This window comes from Ptychodera flava, unplaced genomic scaffold, assembly GCF_041260155.1.
Source record: "Ptychodera flava strain L36383 unplaced genomic scaffold, AS_Pfla_20210202 Scaffold_122__1_contigs__length_183411_pilon, whole genome shotgun sequence".
NCBI lineage: Eukaryota > Metazoa > Hemichordata > Enteropneusta > Ptychoderidae > Ptychodera > Ptychodera flava.
The window spans coordinates 129,001-148,709 of NW_027248304.1; positions in this window are offsets into that span (position 1 = coordinate 129,001).

The following is a 19,709-nucleotide window of genomic DNA, read 5'->3' on the forward strand; positions in this document are numbered from 1 at the left end:
AGCAGGTGTTTTCAATTCAGGTTTCGAATCATGCAGAATGCCTTATCGAAATCTCATGCACGATTATTGGTACATCTGTAACTTACAGGCAGGCATAATATCTAAACTGTTTATGAGACTCCCTAGATCAGACCTTCTAGTCAATGCACCAAAACCCGAAAACTTTACGTCATCATCTGGGCATTTCTCCCGGCATGCTTTGTGGAGGCTGAAAAGGTCTCCATATTGCCTGATTTTGATATTTATTTTCATGGATAACTTCAACAACTCACTGCTGATTAAATTTTTGGTGGATATAAGGTGGTGCAAAGGAAGTTGGGTAGAAAGGACTGATGTAGAGTCAACAGTGCATTGGAGCTGTATGCATGTGGCATTGCCCATGAATGTAAATGATGGGTATGCCCTCAAATTGAAGTCTACAATGTCACAGTCCATACAAACGTTGAACACTGCAAGGAAAGCATCCATGCAGGTCAGTTATGCTCGTTTTGAACAGCATCATTTTCTGATTTTCAAGAGCAAACCCTTTGGTCAGAACAAATGATCATAAATTTCCTAATACATACAAGTTACTAGTATGTTTAAACCCTTTTCCTGCCAAGACCATATTTCATCACCAGGTCAAGATGGTTAAAATTAATGAAACACAACATATTTCATATTTTATCATAATACTGTACATTTGAAAGCTGTTGAAAACTGTAAACTTGATTCTTTTGGACTAAAGATGTTATAACAGACCAAGCCAAGTGGGTGAAAATATGTCATGTTTTGGCTCAATACTGGTTTTTACTGACTTGGCTGATGGGGAAGGGATACTGTCTGGCAGGAAAAGGGTTTTAATAAAATTCGATATATCGATTACTTTATTTAGGTCACATATTGATAGACTATAGTATTTTCCACAGAAAATTCAAGGGTTTTACATGTATATTGACAATGGCCGCCCCTGATTTTCTTAAATGACCCCCTTGGGACAGGAGTACGGGCCCACATTCATGATTGTCCCCCTGTTTTGACATCCTAGATTGAATGTTCACCCTAGAGGTGAATGTTTTCAACTGTGACATTGTATGTTCTGTCTCCTTGTTAATATTACCAATTTTTGAAAAGGGGCGATAATCAAAATGGCTGTTAAAATTTGAGTTTACTGTATAAATGTTTCTCAAAGGAATGTTTCCTAATGCAGTAAAAGCCAATATCCCTTCAGAGGGTAGAATTCAGAGAAAACCACGACAAAATGGGAACATATTCTGAGGTCAACAAATTTCACGAGTTACAGCTAGTGGGGCATTAAACATGCTATGTCATGTTACTTTGCACTATATATAACCTTATAAATTAATACTATTATTGTGACAGAGGAAATAAATTGACAACACGGATATAATGCCTCTATAGTAAAAAGATAAAAAATATCAAGGGGCTCTTTTCTGTCATTGAGCCATAGTACATACATAAATTTGAGTGACAAGAATTAGGAGACTTGTGGGATTGAATTCAAAAATCTACAAACATATTCCACTTATTGCAATTTCAAAAGAAAGGATAGCAACACATCATAATCTTATTGTTAACCTTCATGCACAGCCATTTTGAGTAGAGGTTAAACAAACAATAGAGCGTATCAATCATGTGTTCCTAGAATTATTTTTCATGGGGACTGAACAGAAATTACTGGGGGTAAGGCTTTTTTGGTGGGTCGCTATTTTAAAAAAAAGCATTTTTGAATTGTCATGCATACCTTTGGGGCAGGGTTATCATTTTGCGCAACTATTGCAACTATTTGAAAACAAGATGTGGCCAATACAGTGCTTCACCAAAAAATATCAAATCATGATACATTGGAATCTGTTAGGCAAAATATTGACAGTTTTCCCCTATACAATGTACCAGGTTTGATAATTTATGTGATTTTTGTACCCTTTAAATTTTGAGGTAATATATATCTGTGTACAAGAAATTTGATTTTTGGATTCCATCAAAAATTTTATTCACTATACATTGTAGTCTGTTGAAACCATGATTTTTCAATACACAACTCGCTATATATCTGTAGGCGCATGCTCTCAGCTTGAGGGAAAATCCATTTATGATGTTCCACGCCAGAATTTAAATATACTGTTATGATATAATAGCAATAAATCACACCAAGCGACGGTGTACCACTTGATTTTGACCATTTCACTTCATATATGCACTCGCTATCGCTCATGCATATATGCCGTGAACTGGTCAAAATCTCGTGGTATACCGTCGCTGGGTGTGCTTTATTGCTTAAATACAACACAAGCTAGACCTGTGCTCTTATCAATGTTTGGCAATTGATATTAATGTACATGATGAGAATAATGGTTAAAGAGCAGATGTGAACAACAAATATGATATTCAACTTTCACTCTACTGATTATTTCTATTTGGTTAAAGGTATTCTTTAAAAGTTCAAAGTCAAATGAGAACTTATATGTCAATAATTAAGATATCATTTATACAGACTGTGACTCACAGGTCATACAAAAATTTGGGAGGGAGAATCATTTTCTTGCTAACACTTTTTGAAGGGGCATTATTTTCCATGGATTTAAAAAGGCACTTTTTGCTGATCCCTAGAATTGCCTTTGTTCTAGTATGTAAGAGGACTATGGAGGGTTGATAGCCTGTTGTTTTCCACTGAAATTGTATTCTGGTGTGTAAATTTTCTGGTGAGACAATCAGGTGCCAACACAGGCCTTTAAAAACACCAACCAAACCCCCCTCGCCCTTAATTTTTGTCCGGTCCCTTACATGAATCAACAGTCATCCCGGGGTGCAAACCACTAAAAGTCACATTAGCATAAAGTGACCTGGAAATTCGATGTTCATTGAAATTATCAGGAATATCGATGGTTTAAAACAAACAAACGTTAGATACTTTGCCAGATCATGGCAAAGTATCTAACGTTTGGCCAGATACAGACATTGCTGAACACGTTCATACAACAAGGAGTAGACGTATCTTATTCTTAGACACAATTGGGCTGGTTTAAAATAAGACAGCAGCTATACATACCTGGTACATAATATTGTACACGAGAGCCGTCCAGCTGATGCAGAGGCTTGAAGTGTGTGTCGACCTATCGCTGGTGCGGAAAAGAGGTACTCTCTTCCGTTTTGGCGAGTCTCGTCCTGGTTGAATGGAGAATAAAGCTTGCTGCTTGTCGGACATGTCATAACTGCATGACACGGTCGATGACACACTAGATTCAAACGTACCGCATAGTCGTCATGATGGTCCAGGAATTCAAGGGTAGAATCTTTAGCAGACGTTCCTAAACACCGACGGGACATGTCAGTAGAAGCTAAAATATCGACAACTGAAGATTATTGACGGCACGATCACGGGGTAGGAATGGTACGATGTACAGATGTAAGCGACGCGACGCCACGTCAATCGTAACATTGGGTCTTCTGAGTATGACTCCGTAAGTGCTCAAGTATTCATGAAATGGACTTTGCAAAGAATTTGATTATAACTATCATTTTTTACTCAATCTTGAAGAAAATGTTATTTTTTTGCTCTCGTTAGACAAAAATATTGCTAACTGAACCATATTTTTCGTGTTTCGCCAGATAAAGGTACATCATTGTACACATTGACCCCCCTAGCATCAGGCTGCAGTCCAGCCTCTCTGCATGTACACTAAGCAGCTTACGCATTTTTTATCTTCATGAATATTCCGTGTTACGCACACAGACGTGCCCAACCAGTGCACTGAGCCGGATATTTGGCGAGATGTTTTTCAAGATGGTAAAAAATAGCAGCTATTTGGCCTAATTAAAACTTTGGGAAATAATCGTGTGTGAGTCATACGAAGTAGGCCTATATTGCTTGTATTTTGAGGACGGTTTTGAAGAATTCATTCGATTTTTGTTGCATGTGATTCCTATTGAACTACTTCAAATAAACGAAATCTCTTCTATGATCTTGCTTTCTTAGATATGTATGTGCGTGTGTATGTTAGACGGGTTGAACTGTGCAAAGTGGCTAGTAGGCCTATAACATTGATATTAACATTGATAGTGCACTGCAGATACAGCCAATCGTGCACCTTGTATTCTCTTTCTTATTGTACATACAACATTCTTACTGTTGCAATAGCCAGATTTGGATTCATTTCAACACTAACAATGTTGCTATGTACACGCCGGCTATGCTCAAAAATAGTATGGAGGAAATTGAGAATAATACAGTTCATATACAAAGAAAAATAAATTGAAAGAAAGAACTGCAGCAGTACAATATTTCATCCTCATTTGACCGATGTCGTATCCTAACCTAGGCCTACTGAAATTAGTTTCTGACGAACATACAAGGACGTGTAATATTCACCAAGGTGGTGCAATGTGTTTCGAGACATTGCAGAAATATTGTAGTTCTGACGATGTTCTCCATGTCAGCTTACGTATATAGGAGATATACCGGTATCTTTCCGAACGATAATGTGGATACACACAGCGAGGTCTACGCGAAAAGGTGATGAATCAATGGAATAAAAAACGGTTTTTGGAGATCATATCTGTATTATTTCATCAATTCTGAACATGGTTTGAAATCGGTCTCATATAATAACTACCAACTTGTACTGACGGGCCTGGAAAAGCGAAATTCTAGCACTTTTTTATGAAATCCATTATCGTATATCATCGGGTCACGGTCGCAATTTTACATGCGGGACTGAGCTCAGAGTTCACTATGACTTGATGTGGGATTTGATGGAACACGAAGGTAAATGTAGAAAGTGAAAAGACGTTTTCTTGAGCAATTGTCGCTCCAGTGTGGTGTCTTTTCCCATGCACCCGCTTTTTTCGGAAAAGTATTTTAATAAAACTGTGCACATTTTAAAACTTCGAAGTTCATCGTCTAAAAGTTTATTTCATATGCAACAGTACGGTACACTGATAGTTCTCGAAACAATTAAAAAGAATTCGTCTAACTCTGAAATTAAACTAGTCGATGGTGTCTTCTGAACGTCCTCGAACACCTGACTGCGACCCTGTTTGCTATGCGTTAGGTAATTCAGAATTAATCACGATAGATAGATGCATCACAATTTACAGATTCACGTGACTGAACTATCTTGTGATTAGTTTGTTAATTGATGTTTGGGGCGCGGCGGCGAAAGTCCAAGGCCCAAAAGAGAAGTACGCAGTCCAATCACATATTTTCGAAGAAATAACCACTGCTTTCCATATAATGTGCAAAATCCGGCCCTGACGAATGCTGCCGCCCTGCTTCCAAGAATAACTTTCGAGCTTTGAAGCAAGCAACAGTAGCAATGCCGCTAAAGAGCCTTGACTAGCCCTGAGTCGATTTTTGATGTGGTTGAAGCACGGTCTGAAGAACGAGTACATTTTGCGAAAGATTATGATGGATTATAAGGCTACCAGGCTGTTATAAAACGTGTCTGCCTTAGGAATTCTTAGGAAGTCATTACTGCTAAAGTCGTACAATATTCATAATAAGGGACTGGTTAGTTTATTCGGCGGGGGGGGGGCAGTGGATTCATGAGGGTCACCCTGCTTTTGACTATGGTGATAGGGGGGGTCACTATGTTTTGAATGCATAATTAGGGAGGGGGTTCAGTGTGTTTTAAAAATTTCGACACGGGCTCATACTTGCCTAAAATGCATCGTGCAAGCGACAAATTTCATCATTCAGTTGCATTCATGGCGCGCCCTTTAGGTGCTTAACTTTAATAACAATAAAAAAACCCCATATTTTTCAGAGGCCCCTCCAAGCACGAAACTTTAATATATCAGACATATATGTCATTATTACATGCCTCGTATATCGAACGTCGCGCGTTCCATTGGATTCAATGGTAACTCGCCGATGACGTCGCGGGCCGCAAAGTCATCATTGGACTGAAAGTGAACCGAAACTACTTTTAGCTTGACAACTTTTTATGTAATTATGAATTTCATGTTTTGCATATGAAATCCGTTTTGGAAAATTTTGCAGAAAAAAATTGATAAACCGCATAACAGTAGTTTGAATATATAATTGCGCCATTCGATGATGAAAATTGTTCCATTTTTTTAACAGATTTTCATCTAAGATGGAAATAAAGCATTGGGTTATCATTTGCCAATAAATCTAAATATATTGAGTGACAGATGTTTAAGAGAGACATGTAATAAAAACATTATAGCCCAAACATGGGACTATGTACCCTCGGGGCAGGAGACCATTTGCCCTCCTTACGTCGGGCAAATGGTCACCTGCCCTCGGGCACATAGTTCCATGTTTGGGCTATAATATATAGAGATATCCGTATGTTTAAAATGTTGTCGGCGCGCCCTTCGGGCGCATTACTTTAAATTTCAAACATATTTTCAGCATGCCCTTCAGCCGCATGACTTTCACATATCAGACATATATATCGGAGATATCCATATGTTAATATTTTCAGCGGGCGCCCCCGGGCGCTGTACTTTAATATGTCAGAAATATATAGAAATATTTTGATGTATGTAAATTGAAAGTCTGTTTTACAAAGTGTACTGATCATAATGAAACCTGCAGCGCATATGAAGAGCATGATAAGTTCCTAATACTGTTCTGTTTTCTCAATGAGAATTCAGCATTAGAAAGCAACATGCACTTGTACTTCACAATCGAGCGTCATACTTCTTGATATCTGATAGGCACATTGGATCACTACATTAGTACACTGTCTGTGTGGTCAGTGTCTCCAATGGTCACCCATGTATTAGTGTGGCCAGGTACACATCAAGTACAGATACATATGTACACTGTCTCTGTGGTCAGTGTCTCCAATGGTCACACATGTATTGGTGTGGTCAGGTAGACATCAAGCAGAGATACATAAGAACACTGTCTGTGTGGTCAGTGTCTCCAATGGTCACCCATGTTTTAGTGTGGTCAAGTACATCTCCAATACAAAAACATAAGTGCACTGTCTGTGTGGTCAGACAGTGTCTCCAATGGTCACCCATGTATTAGTGTGGTCAAGTTCATCTCCAATACAAATACATTAGTACACTGTCTGTGTGGTCAGTGTCTCCAATGGTCACCCATGTATTAGTGTGGCCAGGTAGACATCAAGTACAGATACATATGTACACTGTCTGTGTGGTCAGTGTCTCCAATGGTCACACATGTATTAGTGTGGTCAAGCTCATCTCCAATACAAATGCAATTTAGTGCACTGTCTGTGTGGTCAGACAGTGTCTCCAATGGTCACACATGTATTAGTGTGGTCAGGTAGACATCAAGTACAGATACATAAGTACATTGTCTGTGTGGTCAGACAGTGTCTCCAATGGTCACCCATGTATTGCTGTGGTCAGGTAGACATCAAATCAAGATACACATACACTGTGTGTGTGGTCAGTGTCTCCAATGGTCACACATGTATTAGTGTGGTCAAGTTCATCTCCAATACAAATGCATTAGTACACTGTCTGTGTGGTCAGTGTCTCCAATGGTGCACACATGTATTAGTGTGATCAAATTCATCTCCAATACAAATACATTAGTACACTGTCTGTGTGGTCAGACAGTGTCTGCAATGGTCACCCATGTATTAGTGTGGTCAAGTACATCTCCTTTACAAATACATTAGTACACAGCCTGTGTGGTCAGTGTCTCCAATGGTCACAAATGTATTAGTGTGGTCAAGTTCATCTCCAATACAAATACATTGAGTACACTGTCTGTGTGGTCAGACAGTGTCTGCAATGGTCACCCATGTATTGGTGTGGTCAAGTACATCTCCTTTACAATACATAAGTACACAGCCTGACGGTCAGTGTCTCCAATGGTCACACATGTATTAGTGTGGTCATTAACGTTCTTTTGTTTGTGGTGCTACACAACCAAAGCACATGCCAAGTTACCCCCTGTGAAAGAGGGGAGGTTAAGAAGAGAACCTTAGAAGAGATAAAGAAAGACCATGCGGACCATGTTAAAGCTGGAAGCAAGAGATGTGATATATGCTGCCAAGTTCCATAACTGTATTAGCACTCAGGTGTTTGATGTACCATTACACAGGGTTTGCAAATCTAGCTTTTGTAAGTGACCTTTTTCTTTTTTCTCTACAGTGTTTGATATCCTGCCATGAGCGGTCCTGTAACTCAATGTTTACACTTTCTCAATCACTTAGTTGGCTGTCCCAGGGCTTCATCTGAGTCTTGGCATCTTCTTGCGGTTTTTTAATCTTTTTGAACAAGAGTGTGCTGCTCTTGATCAACAGATATTTTGCCATCAGTACAAGGATGATGGCATACATGAGCCTCTGCTAAAGCCTGGTAACTTTGACATATATGTGTCAATGTTAGAAGATGCTTTCACACTAGAACAGAATGCCAGTATGGATGAAGACTGCAGCCGTTTGTGAAGAGCAAATTGAAAGGCTTCTGATGGATGACAGTGAAGATGACAGTGATAGTGGCGATGATGATGACTACACTACACAATCACCTTTGGCAACTATTAGGAGGCTAACAGAGAAAAAGAATAGGCAACTAGAAAATGCTAAAGAAAAGGTTACCGCTAATTTTATATGTCAGCTGTTTGTTGTATGCATGTAGTGTTTGTTTGTGTCTATAATAGGCCTAGCCTTGAATTAAAAGGACAGTAAGACAAACAAAAATGTGAATTGAAATACATAGAAATACATGTATTCCTTCTCGCATCACATGCTTTTGTTTGTACCGCAATTACATGATTTCAGTGCTGCAGTGTACATAGAACAATGCAGATGTGAGTACATAGACTTGTTCTTGCGTAGGCCTATTTTTTCATCGTACATTATTATAGCAACAGTAGCTGTTCACATTTTATGATTGCTTTGATTTTTGTTCTGTGTTTCTCCCTAAAGCATATAGAAATGCTTCGTAATTCACCTTGTCAGTACTGCTTGTATATTTATGGAGAGCATTGTTATTGATGACCAGTAAATTTTAGTCCAGACTAACGTTTACCTCTGAAGAAATAGCATTCCAATTTGCACATATACTTAATGAGTTGACAAGCTGTGCACTGGGCATGTCAGAATGCATTGGGGAGTAGACACAAGGTATCATCAAGATTTACTGCTACTGTCCCATTAATAGAGAGAGTGTTTCCTTGCAGAGAGAAGAAGCAGCTATGATCAAGTCAAAATCACCAAAGGAAGCTGGATTTATTGTGAAACATCTTGACAGGACATTGCATAGATTTAATGTACACAGTCAAGCCTATCATAGCAGGTCATTTGTCGAAAACCATGTCAATAAATGCTTCCAGGTTATTATTATTTGCAACAATTAGTTCTCATGCATGCCTTGTTATACCATTGTAAAAAAATAGTGCTCCTTACTTTTTACATTATATTTTCATTTTCATTTTGAAATGCCTCAGAATTTGATAGCTTTGTCAGTTGTGTTGCAGCGGATCAATTCTGCATGAATGTCATTTTTTTATATTTCTGTTTGCATGCATTTTTGCCCAAATAGGTTTAAGTTGTTGCTGCAATTATCATTCTGCAGCTCTGAAACCTTTCTTCATAAAAGGCTTGTGTAAATGAACAGGCTAATTTCATTTTGTTTTACCCAACATTTAGACAGAAAACATCAACTTATTGTGTAACAGTGTGGTGAAATGTGCTGAACTGTCTGTAAAGAGCTGATTCCAGAAGCTGAGAGGATAAGCAACAAGTACAAACCACTGCTGCAATTGTTTGGAGCCTGCCATAGTACTTACTTTCTTAGCAGAGAGTTATCCCAGGAGGAAATCACTATACTCGGTGACTACTCAAGTATTGTATGGGACTAACTTTGCAATGTTTGTTTTACATTTCAGTCACTATAGAAAGCTGTCTCATATTACTGTGGACTACTTTTATAGGAAATTAATGAAAGTCAGTGAGCAGTAAAATATTGGTGTTACTTTGATTTATCCAAATACATATAAAGCCTGAAAATGAAATGTTAATGAGTTTTGGTAATATTTCAGCTGCAATAAAATTCGGATAGTTTTCAATCGGATTCGAACCCACAACATACGGCATCAGTCGCCTAGCTGGGAGGCCACAGACAGAACCAGTCGGCTAAATCTCCACTCCCAAAAAAGAGTGGTTCAATAGCCGGCTAAGTTGTTACATTTTCTGACTGAGACCGCTCAACACGTTGTAGAGTTCGTGAAGCACTCACGCACGCATGCTCACTATCACACATCGCACATACACACTTTATCGAAGCGAAGAAACGAATTTCATCGCTTTAACTAGGCGAACGATAACCTCGGGGACAATTCTGTCCACCAGCAGTGTTACCTACCCAGGGTAGAAAATTCGGATAGTTTTCAATCGGATTCGAACCCACAACATACGGCATCAGTCGCCTAGCTGGGAGGCCACAGACAGAACCAGTCGGCTAAATCTCCACTCCCAAAAAGAGTGGTTCAATAGCCGGCTAAGTTGTTACATTTTTCTGACTGAGACCGCTCAACACGTTGTAGAGTTCGTGAAGCACTCACGCACGCATGCTCACTATCACACATCGCACATACACACTTTATCGAAGCGAAGAAACGAATTTCATCGCTTTAACTGGGCGAACGATAACCTCGGGGACAATTCTGTCCACCAGCAGTGTTACCTACCCAGGGTAGAAAATTCGGATAGTTTTCAATCGGATTAAAAGAAATAGTCCACAGTAGTTTGCGACTGATATTGAAAACTTGAGGTCAAGCTGTTGTTCACAAATTCACATATTTTACTCACATGCTTATTCTTATTGTCATTGTTGTTATTATTATTGTCAATTTAACCTGTGCAGAATTTTCTTGCGTTTTGCTTAAATTAGGCGAACAAAGTTCTTGTTTGTGAAAAGTCAAAGTAAGTAAGTTTGCATTTTGACTAACTACTTTAAAAGTTTGTTATGAACTTTTACAGCAGTTTATCTCTATCACATTCTCATTACCCTCATAATGATTCTACTTCCAGGGTTTATGGTTTAGCATGGTTAGTCAACCCAATGACTGTATTTGTAAACTACTATAGACTATAGTCTATAGAAGCTATTGGGATGGGTATCTGTCCGGCGTCCGTCGTCAGTCTGTATGTATGTACATGTACTATGTATGTCCATTTGTGAGGCGTCCGTCCACTCAAATATCTTGAGAACCGCAGTACTTACTGATTTGATATTTTTTTTGTAGATGAAAAATATGATTTTGAGAAACCTTTTCTTAATTTTTGATATTGTTGAAAATATGCAAATTAGCAAAAAAAGGACATTTTTGGTAAAAAACCTTCTTCTTCATAACCGCTGGTCAGACAGCTTTGTTATTTGGTGTACAGGTCCCTAGGTTTACCCAACTTAGATTTGTTCCAATTGTGATGAAATATGCAAATCTGTATTTTTAAGGAATATTTTTGTCATTTTTGGTCAAAACTTTATCTCATCAAAAGCGCTCGTATGACAGCTTTGATATTTGGTATGCAGGTTCCTACAGATGAAGTAATATGACATATTGAATATATGACAAAATCTGCAATTTTGTATTTTTGGTGCAATTTTCGCCATTTTTGGTCCAAAAATGTGTTTCTCAAAAACTACTTGTCTGATGATGCCTTTGATTTTTGGCATACAGGTTCCAAGGGTTGTGATATATTTAACTTTTGTGAAATCTTCAATTTTTGTATTTTTGGGTAAATTTTTGCCATTTTTGTCAAAATATTTGTTTCTCAAAAGCTACTCATCTTATAGCTTTGATATTTGGTATACAGGTTCCTAGGCTTTATCTTAATGTAATATATTGAAATTATGATGAAATCATCAATTTTGTATTTTTGCAGCTAATTTTGCCATTTTTGGTCGGGCCATCCTGAAATGAGCTATCAAACATATCCACCTTCTTCATCAATACATGTGTCACAAAAAGTTATTCTCTACATAACACAGCAGAGCTCTGTCACCTGTTGGGTCACTTGTTTTTTCAAAACCGCTGGTCGGACAGCTTTAATATTTGGTTTACAGGTCCCTAGGATGACCTTAGTGAGATAATTTCATACAGTCAGGAAATACTTAATTTTGTATCCATGTCTATGGTAGCTTCAGGGACTTTGGCCCTATGTTTTGAATGTCTCATATATAGAGTATACAGGTTTGTCTATTGTGTTATGAGATAGTCACACATCAAAGTCAAATCAAACACAGAGGACGTGTTCTAATTTTTTTCACTTTCTTTCCAGGCGTCAATAATGCTGCTCTCTTGGAGTATTACAGAGAAAATTTTCCAAAAGCCCATATTTCCAAAACTACACATTCTAGAATGCCACACACTAGATCAAATCAAAGCTACCAGAGTGGGGTTGGGTTTCTTTGAGGAAATTGTTCTATTGCAGATAACTTGAGACTAAACAAATGTATCATAAATGACCACCATCATACTCATCTAACCAACGCAATGCAGAAAGGAGAAAGACAGAGTTAAATCACAAATTAACACAGATGGAATTAAATCACAAATAGACAAGGAATGAATTAAATCACAGTAAAGATGGAATTTAATCAGAGAATAGAAATTGTACATGGACTGTATGATACTGTATTATGATACTGTATTGAAATATACATTGGTTTTCAATAAGGTTTTTAAAAGTAAGTCTATCGTTTTCTCCGGCGTTCATCGTATGAATGTGTTTTTAGAGGTAACAAGTTAAGGGGTCAGTAGCTATGAAAATGTTGAAAGTTAAAGTTAAGGTCTGTTAATGTTTTATTGATGATTATTCAGAAATTGTCATTTGTTGATACTTTGTGATATGCATATTACCTACCATGCCCAATGATCGTCGATGTACCATGCCAATGTCGTCGATGTACATCCGTAGTTGTTATAGGATGACATGCAGCAATTTTACTTGCAGTTTCATTTGCTGACCGTAACATAAAATGTTTCTTTTTCAAATCAATATAGCTGTGCTAATGTGATTTTAGCAATCATTGCCCTGCAGTATTTTTCCCATTGTTCACCACTGCCACCATCTTTCTTTTTTTTTGTTCATTGCTTGCCATTTACTCGTTTTATGTGTTTTAATGTATTGTTTTTAGAGTTTTGAGAGCGTTCTAATGAAAATTGTAATTTTAAATGTAACTAAATTAAAGTTCATTACAAATATTTGTGTTCATATTTCACTGTGTCAAAGTGTCTCCTGGGATGTTAAAGATGCCAGCTTCTAATGTAGAAAAATTTAGACACTGCTCACTACATGATATCATTCAAAGATATGATTAGGTAGATCACCCCTAACCTAAGGGGCCGTGGATAATTAAAACATGTGCACGGTAAACGAAACTAAGTGCGTTTGTCCTCAACCCCCCCCCCCCCCCCCTACACGAAAGTTTGGAAGTGTGAAAATTCAACCAAGCCTCATTCTGTATCTGCATCCAATAATCGGTGATTACGTGGCTATGTAATCAAGCATATACACTACCGACCGACCCCCCCAAACCTGCATACCCTCTCTAAAATCAATCTCTGTTCAGTGCCAACTCAACAATGACGCAACCAATAGAATGAAATAAAACACTGTATCAAACTGATTGTGAAGTTATCTTACTCGCGCACTGATTCACATGTATGTCAATGCTGGTGTAGAGCCGGTGCCGTTCTGGCCTGGTACACGCCCGAATGTAGCACGATATTTTGCTATACAGAAAAACGTTAGCGAGATGTTGTGATAGGAAACTTGTAGTGCGATTTTTGCGCACGGTAATCGAAATACAGCCAACCCCCCCCCCCCCAAACACAGAAGTTTCGCTTACCGTGAACATGTTTTAAATATCAACGGTCCCAAACTATGAAAGGAACTCTTTCATCCTCTGATTCCTAATGCTTTTGATGTAGACTTCAAAATATATATATTTATTTAGGTGCGTATGTCCCAAATTTCAACACGATCACAAGCAGACGTTTAAGACATAAGTTCTTGTAGGGACTTTGCTTTCCATATTTTTACATACTGACAGAAACGAAAAAATATTGGCCGACCACTTTAACTGCTACTAGGTTTGACAACAAATTTTTATAAGCATACATTTCTATTTTAATATAAGAAAAATAATATTATGATCACACAGTCATCATGTTCTGACATTTACGACGACGACTTTAAGAACCGCTGTAATCAATGCCAACTGTGATATCCAAATATCTGACAATATTAATGACAAGACCACACATTTCTAAGAGAAATGCTACGTGTGCCCTACATGTATGCATCTGTTTTGCATGCACACACGGTGACTGTACAAATAAATGCGATACCATGTGACACAAACGCTATAGAGGCAGTATAGAGATGTATCTGCATTGCGTGCATACATAACTAGATTACCGGTAGTACTTTCAGGACCATTAAAGACATGCAATACAGGCAGAATACTAATATATCTGTATTGCATGCATACACAACTACCTGTACACATGTGTTGACCATGGGGGAACTGACTACACATGCAGTGTACTGATGTATCTGTATAAGATGTCTAATTGACAGCATCATTACATGTGTGACCATTGGAGACGCTCTCTGACTACACAGACTGTGTACTGATGTATTTGTATTGGAGATAAACTTGACCACACTAATACATGTGTGACCATAGGAGACACTGACCACACAGACAGTGTACTGATGTATTTGTATTTGATGTCTACCTGACCACACCAATACATGGGTGACCATTGGACACAATCTCTGACACAGACTTTGTACTGATGTATGTGTACAGCAGATGTACTTGACCACATCAATACATGGGTGACCATTGGAGACACTGTCTGACTACACAGACAGTGCACTAATGCATTTGTATTGAAGATGATCTTGACCACACTAATACATGGGTGACCATTGGAGACACTGACCACACAGACAGTGTACTAATGTATCGGTATTGGAGATGAACTTGACCACACTAATACATGGGTGACCATTGGAGACACTGACCACACAGGCTTGTACATATGTAGCTGTATTTGATGTCTACCGGACCATACCAATACATTGTGACCATTGGAGACACTGTCTGACTACACAGACAGTGTACTAATGTATCTGTATTGGAGATGAACTTGACCACACTAATACATGTGTGACCATTTGACACACTGACCACACAGACAGTGTACTTATGTATCTGTATTTGATGTCTACCTGACCACACCAATAGATGGGTGACCATTGGAGACAATCTCTGACTATATATACACAGACTGTGTACTGATGTATGTGTACTGGAGATGTACTTGACCACATCAATACATGTGTGACCATTGGAAACACTGACCACACAGACATTGTACATAGTCTGTACTTGATGTCTATCTGACCACATCAATACATGGGTGACCATTGGAGACACTGTCTGACCACACAGACAGTGTACTAATGTATTTGTATTGGAGATTAATTTGACCACACTCATACATGGGTGACCATTTTGAGACACTGTCTGACCACACAGACAGTGCACTTATGTTTTTGTATTGGAGATGTACTTGACCACACTAAACATGTGTGACCATTGGAGACACTGACCACACAGACAGTGTACTTATGTATCTCTACTTGATGTTTACCTGACCCCACCAATACATGGGTGACCATTGGAGACACTGACCACACAGACACTAGTATACTAATGTATTTGCATTGGAGATGAACTTGACCACACTAATACAAGTGTGACCATTTGAGACACTGACCACACAGAAAGTGTACTAATGTATCGGTATTTGAGATGAACTTGACCACACTAAACATGGGTGACCATTAGAGACACTGTCTGACCATAAAAACAGTGTACTAATGTATTTGTATTGGAGATGAACTTGACCACACTAATACATGTGTGACCATGGGGGAAACTGACTACACAGCAGTGTACTGATGTATCTGTATAAGATGTCTAATTGACAGCATCATTACATGTGTGACCATTGGAGACGCTCTCTGACTACACAGACTGTGGACTGATGTATTTGTATTGGAGATAAACTTGACCACACTAATACATGTGTGACCATTGGAGACACTGACCACACAGACAGTGTACTTATGTATCTGTATTTGATGTCTACCTGACCACACCAATACATGGGTGACCATGGACACAATCTCTGACACAGACTTTGTACTGATGTATGTGTACAGCAGATGTACTTGACCACATCAATACATGGGTGACCATTGGAGACACTGTCTGACTACACAGACAGTGCACTAATGCATTTGTATTGGAGATGAACTTGACCACACTAATACATGGGTGACCATTGGAGACACTGTCTGACCACACAGACAGTGCACTAATGTTTTTGTATTGGAGATGTACTTGACCACACTAATACATGTGTGACCATTGGAGACACTGACCACACAGACAGTGCTGATGTATCTCTACTTGATGTCTACCTGACCATACCAATACATGGGTGACCATTGGAGACACTGACCACACAGACAGTGTACTAATGTATTTGTATTGGAGATAAACTTGACCACACTAATACATGGGTGACCATTGGAGACACTGTCTGACCACACAGACAGTGCACTAATGTATTTGTATTGGAGATGAACTTGACCACACTAATACATGTGTGACCATTGGAGACACTGACCACACCAATACATGGGTGACCATTGGAGACACTGACCACGCAGACACTAGTGTACTAATGTATTTGAATTGAGATGATCTTGACCACACTAATACATGTGTGACCATTTGACACACTGACCACACAGACAGTGTACATATGTATCTGTATTTGATGTCTACCTGACCACACCAATACATGGGTGACCATTGGAGACTATCTCTGACTACACAGACTGTGTACTGATGTATGTGTACAGCAGATGTACTTGACCACATCAATACATTGGTGACCATTGGAGACACTGACCACACAGACATTGTACATAGTCTGTACTTGATCGTCTACCTGACCACACCAATACATGGATGACCATTGGACTTACTGACCACACAGACAGTGTACTTATGTTTTTGTATTGGAGATGAACTTGACCACACTAAAACATGTGTGACCATTGGAGACAGTGACCACACAGACAGTGCTGATGTATCTCTACTTGATGTCTACCTGACCACACCAATACATGGGTGACCATTGGAGACACTGACCACTCAGACACTAGTGTACTAATGTATTTGTATTGGAGATGAACTTGACCACACTAATACAAGTGTGACCATTGGAGGACACTGACCACACAGAAAGTGTACTAATGTATCGGTAATTGAGATGAACTTGACCACACTAATACATGGTGACCATTGGAGACACTGACCACACAGACACTAGTGTACTAATGTATTTGTATCGGAGATGAACTTGACCACACTTACATGTGTGACCATTGGAGACACTATCTGACCACACAGAGAGTGTACTAATGTATTTGTATTTGATATGAACGTGACCACACTGATACATGGGTGACCATTGAAGACACTGTCTGACCACACAGACAATGCACTTATGTATTTGTATTGGAGATGAACTTGACCACACTAATACATGTGTGACCATTGGAGACACTGACCACACTAACAGTGTACTTATGTATCTCTACTTGATGTCTACCTGACCACACCAATACATGGGTGACCATTGGAGACACTGACCACACAGACAGTGTACTCATGTATTTGCATTGGAAATGAACTTGACCATACCAATACATGGTTGACCATTGGAGACACTGACCACACAGACAGTGTACTAATGTATTTTTATTGGTGATGAACTTGACCACACTGAATACATATGAGACCATTGAGACACTGACCACACAGACAGTGTACGTATGTATCTGTACTTGATCGTCTACCTGACCACACCAATACATGGGTGACCATTGGACACACTCTCTACAGAGACTTTGTACTGATGTATGTGTACAGCAGATGTACTTGACCACATCAATACATGGTGACCATTGGAGACACTGTCTGACTACACAGACAGTGTACTTATGCATTTGTATTGGAGATGAACTTGACCACACTAATACATGTGTGACCATTGGAGACACTGTCTGACCACACAGACAGTGCACTAATGTTTTTGTATTGGAGATGTACTTGACCACACTAAAACATGTGTGGCCATTTGAGACACTGACCACACAGACAGTGCTGATGTATCTCTACTTGATGTCTACCTGACCACACCAATACATGGGTGACCATTGGAGACACTGACCACACAGACAGTGTACTAATGTATTTGTATTGGAGATGAACTTGACCACCCTAATACATGGGTGACCATTGGAGACACTGACCACACAGACACTAGTGTACTAATGTATTTGTATTGGAGATGAACTTGACCACACTAATACATGTGTGACCATTGGAGACACTGACCACACAGACAGTGTACTAATGTATTTGTATTGGAGATGAACTTGACCACACTAAAACATGTGTGACCATTGGAGACACTGACCACACAGACAGTGTACTTATGTATCTCTACTTGATGTCTACATGACCACACCAATACATGGGTGACCATTGGAGACACTGACCACTCAGACACTAGTGTACTAATGTATTTGTATTGGAGATGAACTTGACCACACTAATACATGTGAGACCATTGGAGATACACTTGACCACACTAATACACGGGTTACCATTGGAGACACTGTCTGACCACACAGACAGTGCACTTATGGTTTTGTATTGGAGATGTACTTGACCACACTAGAACATGGGCGACCATTGGAGACACTGATCACACAGACAGTGTACTTATGTATCTCTGCTTGATGTCTACCTGACCACACCAATACATGTGTGACCATTGGAGACACTGACCACACAGACACTAGTGTACTAATGTATTTGTATCGGAGATGAACTTGACCACACTTACATGTTTGACCATTGGAGACACTATCTGACCACACAGAGAGTGTACTAATGTATTTGTATTGATATGAACTTGACCACACTGATACATGGGTGACCATTGAAGACACTGTCTGACCACACAGACAATGCACTTATGTATTTGTATTGGAGATGAACTTGACCACACTAATACATGTGTGACCATTGGAGACACTGACCACACTAACAGTGTACTTATGTATCTCTACTTGATGTCTACCTGACCACACCAATACATGGGTGACCATTGGAGACACTGACCACACAGACAGTGTACTAATGTTTCTCTATTGAAGATGAACTTGACCACACCAATACATGGTTGACCATTGGACACTGACCACACAGACAGTGTACTAATGTATTTTTTTTGGTGATGAACTTGACCACACTGATACATGTGAGACCAATTGAGACACTGACCACACAGACAGTGTACGTATGTATCTGTACTTGATCGTCTACCTGACCACACCAATACATGGATGACCATTGGACTTACTGACCACACAGACAGTGTACTTATGTATTTGTATTGGAGATGAACTTGACGAGACTAATACATGTGTGACCATTGGACACACTGACCACACAGACAGTGTACATATGTATCTGTATTAGATGTCTACCTGACCACACTAATACATGGGTGACCATTGGAGACACTGACTACACAGACAGTGTACTAATGTATTTGTATTGGGTATGAATTTGACCAC